Source organism: Solanum lycopersicum, chromosome 6 (genome assembly GCF_036512215.1).
Source record: "Solanum lycopersicum chromosome 6, SLM_r2.1".
NCBI lineage: Eukaryota > Viridiplantae > Streptophyta > Magnoliopsida > Solanales > Solanaceae > Solanum > Solanum lycopersicum.
The window spans coordinates 34,017,023-34,036,193 of record NC_090805.1 but is presented as its reverse complement, the minus strand read 5'-3'; the positions used below and the strand labels follow the sequence as shown (position 1 = coordinate 34,036,193).

Sequence of the window (19,171 nt, the reverse complement as noted above, 5' to 3'; positions counted from 1 at the left end):
ATCTTCTTGCGACGCATGAACATTAACTAGTGATGCATGAATTCCGCAAGGTATGAAATCTTCTTGCGATGCATACATTTCTGCGATGTAGGAAATCTTCTCGCGATGCAAGAATTTTCTGCGAGGTATGAACTTATAAACCAAACCAAACCAATATAACTCGGGTTTTCCAACTTCGGTTTTTTCAATAAAGTATTCATACAAACATATAATTTACTTGTATTTTAAATATTTCTTTAGTCCTATCAAAATACTACTATCTAAGTTATTTCTCAAAAAAATAATAAAAAATATGATATGATTAATGACACTAAAAATATCCAACAAAAAATTAATAATAAAATCGCTTAAAACAAATATTGCAAATTAATAAGTCATAATGTAATTGATCATAATTTAAAGTACTAAATCATGCTAAAATAAGTTTAGTAAGCATTAGTTACATGACTAAATATTTAAAGAAAGTAAAATTAGAGCATGCATTTCAATTTCTAAATCCATGTAAAACTTAAAAAAATATTCAATATTATTTGTCATTCTTAGTGTTGAATTGATTTTCTTTTTGCATTAGTATTAATTTGATTTTTATTTAAACTTTATTATAATTACGAACATGTATGTACTATAATATTTATTAGATCATTAAGAAATCTAACTTCCAAATATGAAATAAATATATTAAAAGATAAAAACTATGAAAAAGTATAAGAGATATTTAAAAATTATATAAAAGTAAGTAATTTACATATAAAATAAAATTTTAAAATTATATATATAATGTCGGGTTGGTTTGGTCTCGGGTTAATTTTTTTTAGTTGAAATCAAATTAACCTAAATATTGTCGGGCTTTTTCATCCAACACCAAACCAAACCACTAATAGGATTTTTTTTCGATTTGATTCGATTTTCGGTTCAATTTTGTACACCTCTAATGCATGTTGGAATGCGAGAATTTGTTAAAAGGTCAAACATGTGAGCTATGTCCATAAAAGATAAAAATATCTTTCTTATATATGATTTCTCGTAGAGCATTTAAAATGAAAAGTGGACAAGTAATATGAGACAGAGGGAGAGTATATAATGGGGAATATAGGATCAAGGGGGACAGGGGTGTCATTTGGCACTGACGTTGATTCATTTCTTTACTAAACTAGATAGGCACGGCCCGTTAAATTGATCTATTTGAATGATTTGCATAGTTATTTGATTACATATTTACAGATATATTGATGCAAAGATATGTCCAAATAAATATAAGATCTCAAACTCTCTCACTTGTTGAAGCACAAGATTTATTTTCACGGCTAATAGTCTCAAAAGCTCCTGTCCATAATTTTTCTACAATACACGAGGATCATGTTGTATCATTGTTTGCATTTTTTTAAAATAAATAAATTTATACGACTTTTCGCCGTGTAAAATTTTCATATATGTCGTAACCAACATTCTTTAGACTTGTATTTTTGAAAATTCCTCTGCATCCTAGCATATAGAGTAGATCTTATTTTTACTTGGTAGGTGTGAAGCATTGTACTGATCCTAGCAGAGGTATGTGGTGCATGAAACACTACATTGGCTGCTGGAAATAGCTTGTTTATCTTTATCGGTATCTTATACACCAAAAACTTGCATTTATATGAATCTGTTCTTTATTCAGTATGTTAAGTTCAAATCCTCTACTCGCTGCAAAACCAAACAAAAAACAGCTTGAAAAGTGACAGAAGGAATTGCACAATTTGATGAAAGTTGATGCCTCATCTCACCATTATTATAAACATTTCTCGGAATAAGATGAGGCTTCTCTGTTGTGTTTTTTAAGAACTCAATTTTTCAGCACATCTGCACCCAATGTACCGACAAAAAATAGTGTTATTACTTCTATTGTCACCAGAATAATACAAGTGTGCCTATGGTATAATTTCAACTTTAAAACAATTGAAATTTAACAAGTAAGAAAGAGTGGTGGACCAAACTTGGAATACATATAGTAGTCTTTAGCAGCATAAATCAATCAATAAATGTCTGGTGGTTGATATTAATCTATGAAATCCTCGATAAAACTGCGTAACAATCTTTTCAAATAATTGTTGCCTATGGAAAAATGATCTTCTGCCTAACTCAATGCACACAAGCTAGCTCATGAGGTGAGAATTGACCATTAAGGAGAAAACCATAAACTAAGAAGGACAACATTTCTTCATCAAATTCAACATAAGGGCCAAGATATCAAGTCGGTGAAACAGTTGAGGTGCATGCAAGCTTATAAAAAAAACTCATAAAAGAGCATAGTTTCCTTATTAGGCAAAAAAGAGAAGAGAAGACTCACATGAACTTAGTTCTCGTGGAAGCATGAGGCCTCTGCAAAGTACTCATAAACAGTTAAGGAGAGGTCAGAGCATTCTCATATCAAACCAGCAAAAAATAGAATGCAGCTGATGACAAGAGAAGAGGAAGAGAGAGCAGAGGTGTGGAGATGGCCGTGTTTGAAGTTGCCCTGAAATTCAATGTATCAACAGGTAAGCACACGCATTGACAAAGAGGTGTGTGCTTCTTCACCTTGTACCAAAGAATATTCGTAAGTTCCTAATATTTCTTTATATTTTTTGCGCCGATTGAATTTCATTTCAGTATTTTACAGATATGGAAGTTTGTTCTTTTGCTCTGAACATGTCATCTGCATACAGGCAGCCAAGAAATTGCACATGCAAATAAGACATTTATGCATGAACGAAAATGCTCGATTGAAAGCTACTACAATCTGGTCTAATTTGGTTTTTCTGTGGCGCCTTATAAAGTTAGTAACAGCTATTCCATTAACAGAGTGAAAATGACCTAAATTTTTTTTTTTTAGCAACATTGATTCATGATCGGAGTTCAAGCAAGTTAAAGCAACTTTATCATTGGATGTTCTGATACAAAAAGCTACTTTTATCGTAGAACCTTCAATGGAATTTTGTATACACTTATAATTTAAGTAAAATGATCACCACCTTTAATAGCTCAAAAATGAAAGAAGCTAAACCAAAACTTTAAAGCAAAACAAAGAAATCAACACTACAGTGCAACTAAAGTAACCAAATTAAACTTCTAATTTCTGAATGAGAAGTTCCATCACCCTTAATATGCACAAAAGAAATCACATCTAATGAAACTTATCCTCTTACCAACCTGAAATAGGTCATTCTTATTACTACTAGTGAGTACTTTTTTTTTTCTTTAAAACCATTATTAAAATCATTCTTTCAGTATGATTATCTCCAACTCCAAAATCAACCACTTATTTGCCATCAATTTAGCCTATCATCTTAATACAACGATGAAAACCTTCTTGTCTTCTATCATATTGTTTGTGTGAGAGCTAATATCAAGATACAACAAAATGTCAAGTCAAAAAGTTGTAGTCCTCAAGTAAAGAGATACCTATAATATGAAGTATGCAAACACACAAACTAATCGATAAAGAAACTGAAACAAAAGGTCCACTATGCATCTTAATAAAGAAAGTAGAACTTTAAACATATAATCATAGCGATTCTTATTACTGCTCCTTGTCCTCGTCAAGTGATGAAATCATCTTCCAAATTTGGAATTTAACAGTTGAATATCATTCTATTCTTTCTCGTTACCAACAAAAAGAAAACTAAAAATCAATAGATAACTCAAAAGATGTCACAAAACTAATATCAAAATCCTTATATCCTTCTGAAGTTTAATTTAAGTTACTATCATTATAAGATTAGGATTAATCATAAAAAATATGTGGTTATCCTTGTCAAAGTACACCACAAAGTGCTAAAACTTCAAATTAGAGTTTTTTTTTTTTTTTTTTTATCAATCAACACTGTTTCTTCATTTCAATAAGTATCATTTAAGAAACTGTCATTTAAAATTATCTGGTAAAAATATCTATTCGGGTGGTGATTATGTCCAAAAGAAAGAAAAATTACTTTTACTAAGTATCACCGTTGAACATGTAATCACCTATTGTATAGGGAACATGAAGCTAACCTGCGAACATCAGCAGAGAAGTTTCTTATACCACAGAACACCTACAATAGAAAATTCACTTTTTATTGTGGTGCTTGTGTCCAGGTCAATGAACTTTTAACTTTTCAATTTAAGAGGTAAATCACACTTGCCAATTAAATCATATTTTCCAGGATCAATCTTCGACTATGGAGTGCAATCATCCATCATTTCTATCACCCTCAAGTTAAGAATATGTATCAACTTTATAAGCAAGTAAGTAATCTATTCAGTTGGATGAATAAAAATGAAATGTAAGCTTCACTATCTTGTTGCACATTGCAGAGTCTTCCTTTAGTAATAGGTTATCATTCTGTAAATCAATTTATGAAGGTATATCTTTATATACAAGCGACATTATGTGAAAATTTAACTTTTTTGACTTTCATCTAGCTAACAAAGGATCAGAAGTTGGAAGCACACTTTGATTTCCGTCATGATTCAACTTCAGAAAAAAAACAATGTATTAGCCGAATGTTGCAAGAGTCACGTCTTTATGATTCAGCTGCTTTAGCAAGTTGTTGCGATATAAGTAGTTGCTTTCTAGTATTATTTGTACATATCCCGTATGACATAGCATACTTCTATTGGCACGTTATTCTACATTTATGATTCCAGGTTCGTGGAGCACACTGCCTTTATTTGTCAACATTTGTGTTGCATGTAACTTTCAAATTTGTTTACATTATTTTGTCATATGTTTGTATTGTGAAATCAATTAAAAGTCACTATTTGAACTCTAGGATATCAAGAAAAAGAAGTCGCACCAAATCAAACATTTAGGGAAAAAATGTAGATGACTCTAATCCTACGTATAAAACACATTTTAAATAATCTGATCTATCCATAAATTGTACGACTTATGCTCTAGAGTGCAGAACTACAAAAGCTAATGTCAGCAGATTGTATATTAAAAATGTTGTTAATGAGGTGTTGTAGTACCTCTGATGACCATGGCACAATGGTATTTTGTGGTAGTTAAGTAAAGTTTTAGTAGTAGTTCAACCACAATAGAATAAAAAGAGAAGAGAATAAATACGAATCCTTCAAAAATTTCTACGAATTCACTAAGATGCAGGTGATCCAGTGATAGCTAAGTTAATTTTCTAGTAATAGTTCAACCACAACAGAATAAAAAGAGGAGAAAAAACAAGAATCCCTCACAAATTTCTACAAATTCACTAAGATGCATGTGCTCGATCACGTACAGAGCCTTGGTGGTAATAAAAAGTTAAAAATAACCAACTTAGGCCACATGATCACAAGTAACAATACATGTGTATATTATATTAGTTGAAACACAATTCTGATAATCAATTTCTTGTGATTATCCATTTTTTACATAGAAACTGACAGAATGTCAAACATGCTTTGTTTTATGAGGAAATACAGAGCCTAATCTTTTTATTTTATAAGAATTTTTTTTTTGAAAGTTACAAATATCAATTACATAAGAGAAATGAAAGGAACTTTAGTGGTAGCAGAAAGCGAAATGAGAAACCAAATTGAAAAGAAATTACAAAAAGGAGGAAGGAGAGAATGAATTGTCTCTTGAAAAAAATTGAGGCAACAGATCGGATGGGATGCATAATCAAAGGAATAGCCATGATTTTGCGAAAGTTATTCAAAAAAGTCTATAGTGAATAACTGTTACACATAAGATAACAAATAGCCTTATTGAAAATCACAAAGCATGCCTAATAAGTAATAACTAACGTAGACTCTGTGTTGATCAGAGAACACTAGAAGGATTTTGGATGCATTTTCAAAAGTTTCTTATAACTTCTTGTTTTCTTTGGAATTTGTTTAATGCAAAATAATTGACCAACATAAATGAAAAATGAGAAAGGAAACCAAAATAAGTGTAGATCTATTAGAATCTCTATTTTAAATTCATTTACCTCCAAAAATGTTGAAATAAATTCAGTAGCTCCAAATATAGCTTCAAAAGATAACTGAGAAAATTGAGATTCAAATAGATTATAAGAAAAAAATAATACAGTGGAAACAAGAAAGGTTCAAAACATGATGGCTCTCGAAGTGGTTACTATACTACTTTACAAAGCTGAACTCTGCACCTTCAACAAACAATATAAACAATTCTATTGAAGGATAAGATTTTGGTTTCAAATCATCAAGTTAAACATCGATGATTTCAGTCCCCCTAGGCCTCGACTGTGAAATTTTCACTTACTTGGCATCATATTGCATTCTTACCTCCATTTTATCATTTATGAACTTTGGAAGAATATGCAAAAGAAATTTACTATAGGTCGTACTCTATTTCACAGATCGAGGTGCTAATTTTCATTTAATGTTTATTGTATGACTTCTGCTATTTTATGTTGTCGTACTACTATCCTTGTAAGCTTGCTCAAAAGAATAGGGTTCAGTAAAAGAGCATAGAGTGGTGAGATAAGACCTATAAGGAGAATGGAGATTGGAACAAAGGATGAAGTTAAAAATAGGATGAACAGACTTGGAAGAAGTGACATAATCAGTGTGCCAAATGGGAGGTTTCATGGCTCTAGTAGACCTTCTTTGTGGAGCTGAAATGGGTGATGAATTAGTGAGAGAAGATGGAGAAGGGAGCTCAGAAGAGGCTGAAGGAGCAGGAGAAGAAACAATAGGAAAAGAGTCAGCTGCATGATAAGAAGAGTCATCTGCAGGATGAGGAAAAGAGTCATCTACAGGATGAGGAAAAGCAGAAAGAGGACTAGGAAATGCAGAAGAATGAGGAGGTGGAAGAGAGGTTAGAAAAGTGTGTTTGGGATGCTGAAAAGGAAAAATGTATTCCTTAAAAAGAACATCTCTACTGACAAAAAAAAGTGTCATTGGCAATGTTATATAGTTTGAACTGTTAAGTTGATCAACTGATCAACAATGGAGAATAGAAGAAGAAAGTACAATGGAGAGAAAAGAAAGCTTTGATTCCTTTCAGCAAGATGATCACACAATACACGTTGTAAAACTGAAAGACTAACTCTAACAGCACTAATCCTTCTAATATATATATCCTTTACATTAAAGAATCAACTAACTACTTTCTAACTAACTCAAAATTGTTAACTAATCACTAATCGACAGCTGTACATTTTGTTAACTGCTCAACATCCTCCCTCAAGCTAGGTGTATGAAAAACATTCTTCATTCCTAGCTTGGTAATTAGATATCTGTGTTGTGCACATGTAAGGCCTTTTGTGAGCAAGTCTGCAGGTTGCTCTGATGTATTCAAATACACTGGTTGAACCAATCCTAACTGAATCTTCTCTCTAATAAAGTGACAGTCAATATCTATGTGTTTAGTTCGTTCATGAAAAACTGGATTGGCTGCTATCTGTATAGCTGACTTACTATCAGTGTGTATAAGCACAGGTAACTCAACTTGCATTCCTAGTTCCTTCAATATTCCAACCAACCATACAATTTCTGCAACTGTTGAAGCCAAGCTTCTGTATTCTGCCTCGGCTGAACTTCTTGAAATGGTGCTTTGTTTCTTGGACTTCCAAGATATTAGTGATTCTCCATAAGTAACTATGTAGCCAGTTATCGACTTCCTATTGTTTGGACATGATGCCCAATCTACATCACAATAGGCCTTCAACTGATTGTCAACAGCACTTGTCATGAAAATTCCTAGACCTGGTGACTGTTTTATGTACCTAACCACTCTCATTGCTGCATCCATATGAGATGTTTTTGGACTATGCATAAATTGACTTAGAAGTTGCACTGAAAATGCAATGTCTGGTCTTGTTATGGTAAGATAAAGCAATCTTCCAATCAATTTCTGATACACTCCAGGATCCTTCAATAATTTGTCATGCTTATCAGCAGGGGAAAAATGTAGATCAAATTCTGTAGTTGTCAACCTTTTATTCAACTCAATAGGTGCTCCAAAAGGTTTCAAACTTGACAATCCCATGTCTGAGATTAGCTCAAGACAATATTTCCTCTGATGCATAAGGATTCCAGTACTGTTTCTGGCAAATTCAATCCCTAGGAAGTATCTCAATTCTCCTAAATCCTTGATTTTGAAGCTGTCTTTGAGGATTCCTTTTGTCTCTAAAATCATCTTGTGATCATTACCTTTGATTAGGAGATCATCAACATAAACTAGTAACACCACCAAACTGTCTCCTTGATGCTTTGTGAATAAAGAGTAATCATGATGACTCTGTCTAAATCCTGAGTTGATCAATGTTGTAGTCAATTTTATATTCCATTGCCTGCTGGCTTGTTTAAGTCCATAAAGTGACTTTGTGAGCCTGCACACTAACCCCTGCTCACTTGTATGGACACAACCCAAAGGCAATCCCATATAAACCTCCTCATTCAAATCACCTTGAAGAAATGCATTGAAAACATCCATTTGATGAATGTGCCACTGCTTTGCAGCAGCTAAGGCTATGACAGTCCTCACAGTCACCATCTTCACAACAGGTGAGAAAGTCTCTTGATAATCCAGACCTTCCTTTTGATTATAGCCCTTGGCTACCAATCGAGCTTTAAATCTATCAATGTCTCCATCAGCCTTATATTTGATCTTGTATACCCATTTGCATCCTATTGCTTTCTTGTCCTTAGGTAACTTAGTGATCTCCCATGTGTGATTGTCCTCCAAGGCCTGTATCTCAAGTCTCATGGCTTCAATCCATCTAGGATCATGAACTGCTTCTTGATAAGATGTAGGTTCCCTTTCTTGAGAAAACTTACTGATAAAACTCTTGTAGGATGGTGTAATGCTACAATAATCCATGACATCTTCAATCGGATACAAACACTGTCCAGCTTTACTATTTTTTGATAGAATGTAGTCTGCATGCCATATAGGAGGCTTGCTTGTTCTGTGTGATTTTCTGATGTTAACATCATCAGATTGTGGTATCTGTGGAATAACTTCATCTTCAGACCTATTATCTGAGGCTTCAGAGATAAGATGTTGAGGTAACTCAGTCTCATGCATGTCATCCCTTAAAATAACACAAGGTGTGAATCATCATTATTTGAGTATGACAATATAATGTCTGAATCATCTGCTTGTCCAAGACTTGATGACTGAAAAGGAAACTCTTGTTCATAAAAAACAACATCCCTGCTGACAAAAAATGTCTGTGATGCAATGTCTAACAGTTTATATCCCTTCTAATTCACAGCATATCCCATCAACACAGCTCTTCTAGCTCTAGGCTCAAACTTATCACCTTTATCCAAGTTTGTAGCAAATCCAAGACATCCTATCACTCTGAGATGTGATAATAATGGTTGTCGATTGTACATTATCTCAAATGGTGTTTTATCTTTCAGTGCAGACAAAGGAATCCTGTTGATAATGTATGTAGCAGCTTCTATACATACCCCCCAGAATCTGTTTGGCAAGTAACCTTGAAGCTTAATGGCCCTTGCTGTTTCCAATAGGTGCCTGTGTTTTCTTTCTGCAACTCCATTTTGTTGAGGAGTATGTGGACAATATCTTTGATGAACAATGCCATGTGACATAAACAGATCATAACAAGTAGCATTCATAAACTCACCTCCATTATCAGATCTAAACACTTTAACACACTTGCCAAACTGATTTCTTATCATTATCAAGAAATGTTTCAGAACAACAACTACATCAGACTTCAATCTTATCAAGAAAGTCCATGTCCATCTAGACTTGTCATCAACTAGTGTGAGAAAATATTTCATTCCATCATGAGTAACATCCATATGTATCAAATCAAAAACAACATTTACATTGGTACTACTATTTGGAAAAGGCATCCTTGTTTGTCTAGCTTGTGGACAAATATGACAATGATCAATAGTAAAATTACTATTAGTGTTGAACTCTTTAATCTTCCTAAGCACTTTCATTGGAACATGTCCCAATCTTCTTTGCCAAAGTGCTGGATCTCCAGCTCCCTCTTTTATTGCAGACATTATGAGAGAGTTGTTTCCTTGTGGTGTCTCATTCCAGTTCCAGTGCATCACATACAAACCTTCTTCCACTTTACCAATCCCCTTGACCTTCCCAGATGAGAGGTCCTGAAAAATGCAATGTGTAGGAAAGAAAGAAACACAACAGTTTAATTCCCTTGTCAGCTTGTTCACAGACAACAGATTAAACCTGAAGGTTGGTATACACAAAACATTACTGATCACTTCAGTAGCATTCAATTGTAAACTTCCAATGTGGGATACAGTAGCTGATTCTCCTGTGGGTAATTGTACCTGCCCTGTGCTATGTATTGTGTGTTTATTATGTAAAAATGTATGATTATTGATCATATGATTTGATGCTCCAGTATCTATAATCCACTTCAAACAACAATTGGGATTACCTGCCAGATTAACACAGCTTTGAGGATTCAAGAACTCCTTATTGCCTTGCAAGATTCCAAGCATTTGTTGAAACTGTGTAGGTGTTGCCTTGTGTATTAGCTTCCCTAGCTGGTTAGGTATATCACCATAACTTTCTTCATGTCCTTGCAATGCTCTATCCATGTGAACCTTCTCATCATGTAGTCGTGAATTCATAGCACTCTTTCCTGCATTATCCAATGCTTCTTGCAGCTGTACTCCTCCTGCATTGACAGAGTTAACCTTCTTCCTTCCTTTGAAATTTTCTGGATAACCAATCAACAAGTAGCAATTGTCTTTCACATGCCCAGTTGCATGACAATTATCACATTTCTTTAGCTTATTGCAGTTAGCCCTATCATGACCTTTCATGTTACAATAATCACAATATAGTGTGTGGTAACCTTTCTTTGAATTCTGAGATTGTCTATTATTCCTGGCAGTATACATAGCTAAGGATTCAATTCCTTCACTGATATTGCCTGCAATTCCTCTTTGACTTTCATCCTGGATCACTAGAGCATATGCTTGATTAACATTTGGTAAATTGTTCATCATTAGAATTTGACCTCTAGCTGATGAATAGCCATCGTTCAACCCCATCAAAAACTGCAACAATCGTTGATACTGTAATTGCTCAACATACTCCTTAGATTTGTTACAATCACAACTTGGTGGAGGCAAAATCGAATCATATTCATCCCATAGATTCTTTAATTTTGTGTAATAAGCAGAGACACTCAATACTCCCTGTGTTAGAGTGAATATGTTCCTATGCAATTGATACAGTCTCGATCCATTTATCTTGTCAAATCTCTCCTTGAGGTCAAGCCATACCTGATGTGCACTAGGCGAGTACAAGATGCCACTAAGCAACTCCTTACTGACATTGCAGGTAAGCCAAGAGATAACAATGGCATTGCATCGATCCCAAATTTTTTTCAAATTCCCTTCGAAATTAGTACGTAAAACAGATCCATCTATAAAGCCTATCTTGTTTCGTCCAAGTAATGCGATCTCCATAGCTCTGCTCCACAGTGTATAGTTCTCCATTCCTGTCAATTGAATTCCCACAGATAGAGCTCCAGGTACATCTGAAGAGCTCAAATATAGTGGATGATTGTGATCAATCACCACCAAATTCCCAGCAGTTTCACCTTGTGTTCTGCTGCTTGTTCCTCCCAGTGAATCATCATCGATCGCCATGGATCAAATCCAACTGAGTCCTTCGTAAATCCAAAAAAAAATTTGTAGAAGATGAAGACCAGTTCACAGCTTCTAGACTCTTCCTCCTCCTGCTCTGATACCATGTTAAGTTGATCAACTGATCAACAATGGAGAATAGAAGAAGAAAGTAAGGAAGATCAACAATGGAGAGAAAAGAAAGCTTTGATTCCTTTCAGCAAGATGATCACACAATACACGTTGTAAAACTGAAAGACTTAACTCTAACATCACTAATCCTTCTAATATATATATCCTTTACATTAAAGAATCAACTAACTACTTTCTAACTAACTCAAAATTGTTAACTAATCACTAATCGACAGTTGTACATTTTGTTAACTGCTCAACATGAACCCTTTTGTGTGTCTGAGTAGCCCATGAAAATGGAAGGAATGACTTTAGGTAAAAAAAAATTTCAATGACATCTAGTGTAGCAACATAACGTAAATACCCAAACACTCTCACATGATGCAGATTAGGAGGGTGTTTATGAAGGATTTCATAAGGTGACTTTCCGTTGAGGACAGTGGAGCGCAATCTATTAATCAGAGAAGTAGCAGTGAAGACACATTCTCCCCAGTATTTTAGTGGTACATGAGCTTGAAATCTAAGGGCTCTAGCCATTTCAAAAAGATATTTGTGCTTCCTCTCAGCAATGTCATTTTGCTGAGGGGTATGTACACAAGGTCTTTAATGAACAATCCCAAGAGAATATAACAATGTATGACATTGGTTATTGAAAAACTCAAGGCCATTATCTGACCTAATGGTTTTGATATTAGCTTATTGCGCACAGCGAGTGACAGTACCAGGCGAATGGTTTCCTGCCGAATAACAGGACTGAATGTCTCGGAGTAATCAAGCCCATACTCCTGATTGTAGCCTTTAGCAACCAAACGAGCCTTGTACCTGGAAATACTGCCGTCTGCATTGTGTTTAATTTTGTACACCCATTTACAGCCCACTGGGTGCCGCCCATGGGGCTTAGGTACAAGAACCCAAGTTTTCTGATCAGTCAAAGCCTTAAACTCGTCATCCATAGCATGACGCCAATAAGCATTTTTTGAGGCAACAGTCAAAGCCTTTCACTCGTCAAGATCAGACTCTTGTGCAATGACGGGGGTGCAATTAATTAAAGTCCAAATTAATTTTTTTTGGTTAAAACAGATGAACCCCATTACTAAGCCAAATTTCATCTCATTCTAAGGGCCCATATTGGTGCCACGTGGGCAAATAATGTGGCATGCCAAGTCAAACAACAAGCCAATAGAATCATGACGCGTGTCAAAAATGACAAGTCCGCTTCATAAAACGCATATGCCATGTCACTTAAATCTGATTGGCTGAAGGGAATCCTGTCCCAATCACAACTCCTCTATTCTAAAACTATAAATAGGGGTTCTCATAATTCAGAAAAGGAGAGAAAATTCTAAACAAGAAGTTAGAGAGAATCCATGGTACAAACACGATAAAATTCTCTATAAAACTACAAGTTTAAGAATTCAAGCATTCAAGTTCAAGAACGATCAACATCAGGACCATCGTATTCAAGAACAAGCTTGTAGCCTTTGAATTCAAGAAAATGTCAAGATCAAGATAAAGGTCAAGTTCAAGTTCAAGTTCATCGGGGAACTAAGAACAAGCTTTAAATCCCTTGAATTTATATTTGAAAAGGCGATTTCAGAGGAATCATAGAGATTGTAACACTCGCAATTTGAAATAATAAATAGGGTTGTTACTATAATTTTTCGTTCTTAAATATTGTTTTCTCGACACGAATTTATTGTCTACAATGACCTCTAAATTGTTTGTTCTACCATATGCATATAACGTCTATTTAGCATATTGAAAAAACATATCATGTTTCATATGAAGGCAAAATTGTGTTGTCTTTTATGTCATTGGCTTGAAAATAAATTTTCATACAACTTCATTATAATTAAAATTTAGTAATCCATAGAATTATTTTTTATAAATGATCAAATAAATTAATTTATTAATTTTCATTACAATCGCGTCAAGCACGAATAGTTTTACTAGTGTTTCTCTCTCTCTCTCTCTCTCTCTCTCTCTCTCTCTCTCTCTATATATATATATATATATATATATATATATATATATATATATATATATATATATATATATATATATATATAAGAATACAATGAAAAATATCTTTTTAAAATATAATTTTTTTAATTTATTTTCTTGGGGTTGGGGGGATGGGTGGGGTGGGGTGTGTAGTAGATGGTTGGGTATGTGGGACTAACAAAATGAATATTTAATTATTTTTTTTAAATTCAACTTTTAATTTTTCTTGTGGAAAGAGGACGTGCGACTGTCAGGAGTTGAGCGAGGTAAATAATCTAACTTTGAATTGTTTTTCAAAAATAAAATTTTAAATTGTTAATTTTCTTTTGTTGGGGGATCGACTAGTTTGGGTGTTGTAACAAAATAGATTGATTATTTTAAAAATGAGAGGGTTGGAGAACAGAGTGAGGTAAGAAAAAAATTATTATTTGAGGAAAGTAAGTTTATTTGAGAAATATTTTCTAAAATATTTAAGTCAATAAAAAATAAGAAAATTAAGAAATATTTTCTAGAATGAGAGATAAAATGAATTAAGTAAAAAAGAAAGTAAAGATGATGAAAGAGTAAGGTGTATGAAATAAAATGAGTAAAATAAATAAATAAAAAGTCAAAAGTGGTTTTCCTTTTTTTGGAGGGAAATTTAGGTGGTTTTGGAGCCAAAAGACTTCTGTTATTTCACAGTGTCATGCTAAATCCGTGCCAAAAGTGTATTGTCCCGAGGTAAGTTGCATTGAAGTTAGTAATAACTATGGAGTAGTATAGTTCAACTTGCTTAAATTCTTCTTAACCCCCAACCGTATCTTTCAAATTGAGAACTCTTGATAGTTTTTACTTGATTGCTATTATTTAACGTTAAAGTCTTGATTGTGAGGATGATGGAATATATCGAGAAGAAATTTGATGCAGAACAAGTGATTGGGGATTTTGAGTTAATGACAAAAGATGCTGGGAGGATTCAAGAAGAGATACTTCGGAAAATTCTGAAAGAAAATGAGGGAACAGAGTATTTGAAGCAATGGGGTCTAAATGGCAGAACTGATGTTGAGACTTTTAAGGCTTGTGTCCCCATTGTCAGTCACAATGATTTGGATCCTTACATTCAAAGAATTGTTGATGGTGATCTTTCACCTATTCTTACTGGAAAGCCCATTCAAGTCATCTCTTTGAGGTAAGCAAAAAAGTTTCTCTTCTTTTTTAGGGTTGATGCTTCTTGTCTGTCGATTTCTGTTACTATCATGCTTTCTGTGATACTTTGTTATGATCCCTTCACTTTAGTTATTCTTTTTCGATTTGCTTTTATGTGTTTTCCTTGAATTGATGGTCTATATATCGGAAACTAGTGAGGATAAGGTTTGCATACGCTATATTCTACTTAGATTCCACTTGTGAGAGTGTAGTGGGTTTGTATATTGTTGTATGTTTAAAGAAGTTTACTAAGGAAATATAATGGTTGATTTGCAGTTCTGGTACTACCCAAGGGAAGCCAAAGTTTGTACCTTTCAATGATGTATTGGTGAATTCCGCCATGCAGATATTCAAGCTTTCTTTTGCCTTTAGGAATAGGTAATTTGTCATTTTCTTCTCTGTCTTTTTTCTCATGTAATTTGCTTGTTGGTTCATGAAGTTTCTTTTTGGTCATAAATGGTGAAAGATGGAGGGACCTTTACCTAACTTCTGTCACACTTTTCAACTCTTAGAAAAGAAAAGGAACTATTGGTTCAATTTTTAGTGTGTGCTACAAACAAACATAATAATAGTTCTGTTTTTTTCTTTCTTCTCTATAAGAGAATTTCCAATTGGGAATGGAAAGGCTTTGCATTTTTTTACAGCAGCAAGCAGTTTAAAACTAAAGGTGGTTTGGCAGCTGGAACAGCCAGTACTAATGTGTTTAGAAATGCACAATTCCAGAAGACAGTGAAGACAATGGCTATCCCAGTTTGTAGTCCTGATGAAGTAACAGTTGGTCCTGATTTTCAACAATCCTTGTACTGTCACCTTATGTGTGGTCTCATTTTCCGCGATGAAGTTCTAGTTGTTTCGTCTATGTTTGCACATAGCATTGTCCATGCTTTTCAATCTTTCGAACAAATATGGGAAGCACTTGTTGTTGACATAAGGGAAGGAGACTTATCAAGCAGAGTCACTGTCCCGTCCATAAGATTGGCCATGTCAAAATTGTTGAAGCCTGATCCAGAATTGGCTGAAACAATTTATATCAAATGCTCAAGTTTAAGCAATTGGTACGGCTTGATTCCTGAACTCTTCCCGAATACAAAGTACATTCATGGTGTCATGACAGGTTCCATGGAGCCTTACTTAAAGAAACTGAGGCACTATGCAGGGGAATTACCTCTATTGAGTGCAGATTATTGTTCTTCTGAAGGATGTATCGGAGTAAACGTTAACCCAAAATTGCCCCCTGAGATGGTTACTTATGCAGTGTTACCAAATATTGCCTATTTTGAATTTCTCCCACTCAAGGAAAATCTCATTGGCATGGAGCAAGCAAATTCTACAGTTGGGTTGACTGAAGTTAAACTTGGTGAAGAGTATGAAATTGTCTTCACCAATTTCGCAGGTACAATTTTCTTGCACGTCTTTTCTTGAACATTCTATGCTCATCAAATTGTGGTCTCTCTTCATATATGAATTATGGAGTGAACATAACATGCTAAACCTGCGATCATTGGTCATATATGGGAGAACATAGTCTAATTTATTCTGTGATTCTCCCCGGTGAACGATTTGCTCTAATTAGTGACTTCCATGTAATTCAGCTGAATGAGTCAATTCCTTTCACCTTAGACTTGTGGCGCTTAGAATCATCCTTAGTCATCGTTATTAATGGCAATATTCCAGGAAACATGGTCACGTACATATGCTTAGATAGAAAAGATTTATTGTTTGTTTTTACGCCTTATTCTGGATTTAACATGTTTTTGTCTATGTTATGTTGTACTCATTTGTTCTGCAAATACTTGCATGTGCTTGATATTTATTTCCTTTTGACCAATTTCCATTTGTTGTTTGAGTACTACTATATACCGGAATCTTTTGCTATCTTCCTTCTAAGTTCTTTCTAGTTGTTCCACATCTACTACACTTAACAAATTTATTCAAAAATAATAAGCTACCAGTCTATCTATTGCGTCATATACGAGTTTAGCTATATGTACTGACAGTATAATTGATGAGAGTTATGCATTTATATATGCAGGTTTATATCGTTTCAGACTAGGTGATGTTGTCAAGATTAAAGGATTTCACAATGGAACTCCAGAACTCCAGTTTGTTTGCAGAAAGGACCTTTTGCTGAGCATTAACATAGACAAGAACACTGAGAAAGATTTGCAACTAGCCGTGGAAGCTGCAGGCAAGCACTTAGTTGACGAAATACTAGAAGTGGTGGACTTCACAAGCCATGTCAACATCTCAGCTGATCCAGGACACTACGTCATCTTCTGGGAACTGAGTGGGGAAGCAACAGATAAAATATTGCAAGAGTGCTGCAATTGTCTGGACAAATCATTCCTGGATGCAGGCTACGTGAGCTCCAGGAAAGTGAATGCAATTGGAGCACTTGAACTGACGATTGTGAAGAGGGGAACCTTTCATAAGATATTGGATCATTTCGTTGGATTAGGAGGTGCAGTGAGCCAGTTCAAAACCCCTAGATGTGTCGGTCCAAAAAATAGCTCATTGATCAAAATATTGTCTAATAATGTTGTTAAGAGCTATTACAGTACTGCTTTCTGTTAAATTTATATATGTATCTTTCCAAATTATAATCAGTATGGTTGTCTTGCACCTAAAAATGACCAACAATATAAAAGAAAAAGTGAAAGACAAGAAGTATACAAAAGAAAATTTTAGAAAGTGTATGTCATAGATGTGGAGGAATGGGACACTGGTCGCGTACTTGCCGATCATCTAAACGTCTGGTTCAGCTCTATCAGGCATCCTTGAAAAGGGGTAATAATAGTACAGTTGCAAACTTTCTCTCGAAGATAATGTTAAACTCATGCATAAAATTTATAATAATGCAGAAGCAAATGTTGATTCTATGCTTCTAGATGTAGCTGATTTCTTTGTATTCCCTGAAGAAAAAATGATTAGTGACGATCGCGCGATAATCTACATAATTTCCTTTTCTGTTTGTTTGTGTTTTTCTAATTCTTGTAAATATAATAACCTTGTTCAATAGTAATATTTTACTTTGTTTATATTTATTTTTCAAGAAAATATGGATATGCCACAAACTTCGTTTGAATCAATGATCAGTCATGAATATATTTGTGTAATTGATAGTGGAACAATGCATGTCATATTCAAAGATTAGAAATACTGCTCTTACTTGCTTAGAAAAAAAAGGAAATATTACTACAATTTCTGGTAATTCAAACTTAATAAAAGGCTCAGAAAAAACTACTATCTTCCTCTGCCTAAGGGGACAAAACGTGTTATAATAGATGCATTGTTCTCTTCTAAATCCCCAAGAAACCTGTTAAATATTAAAGATATTCGCCAAAATGGATATCATGTTAGAGGATCAATAAAATGAATGTTGAGTACCTTGGTATTATCAAGATTGTCTCAAATCAAAAATATATTTTGGAGAAATTATACAAGTTTATCTTCTGGCTTATGTTATGCAAAAATAAGTACATTTGAAGCACATTCTATCATAAACCAGAGGTTTACTAACTGAAAATTATTGTGCTTTGGCATGACTGAGCATAATGATGAGACGATTTATTAAAAACTCAAATGGACATTCTTTAAAGAACCTGAAGATTCTTACGTGTGACGAATTTTCATGTGTTGCTTGTTATCAAGGCAAATTTATAGGTCATCACCAATTAAGGTTAACATTAAATTCCCTCAATTTTTTAAACGTATACATGGAGATATATGTGAATCTATTCACCCATCTAGTGGGTTGTTTAAATATTTTATGGTCTTAATTGATTCATCTTCAAGATAGTCTCATGTGTGCCTCTTATCATCTCGCAACCTGGCGTTTGCAAATTATTGGCACAAATAATACGATAAAAAACACAATTTTCAAATTATCCCATTAAGAAAATTTGCCTTGATAATGCTGGAGAATTCACATCCCAAGCTTTTAATGATTATTGCTTATCAATAGAAATAAAAGTTGAACATCTTGTATCTCATGTTCATACTCAAATGGCCTTGCTAAGTCATTTATTAAATTCTTACAATTGATAGCAAAACCTCTACTTATCAAAGGTAAGTTAATCCCTACTGTTTGGGGCCATGCTATCTTACATGCAACATCACTTGTTCATCTCAGATCGACTCATTATAATAAATACTCTTCGTCACAATTAGTATTTGATCATGAACTAAATATTGCAGATCTATGAATTTTTGGATGTTGTATATGTGCAGTTCAACACCGCAACGCACTTAGATGGGCCCCCAAAGAAAGTTAGGCATATATATTGGGTTTGAT

The 19,171-nt window shown here is 34.1% G+C and overlaps 1 long non-coding RNA gene and 1 pseudogene across 1 annotated transcript; one reads left to right on the top strand and one right to left on the bottom strand.

Annotated features, from left to right (window-relative positions):
* Positions 1–1,254: 1,254 nt before the first annotated feature.
* Positions 1,255–2,494, bottom strand: LOC112941679 (uncharacterized). Its single transcript, XR_003247185.2, has 3 exons — positions 2,327–2,494; positions 1,764–1,839; positions 1,255–1,683 (listed from the first exon to the last, which is right to left on the bottom strand). It is a non-coding gene; the product is annotated as an uncharacterized lncRNA (long non-coding RNA).
* Positions 2,495–14,561: 12,067 nt separating this feature from the next.
* LOC101249927 (jasmonoyl--L-amino acid synthetase JAR6-like) lies at positions 14,562–17,494 on the top strand (annotated as a pseudogene).
* Positions 17,495–19,171: the final 1,677 nt, after the last annotated feature.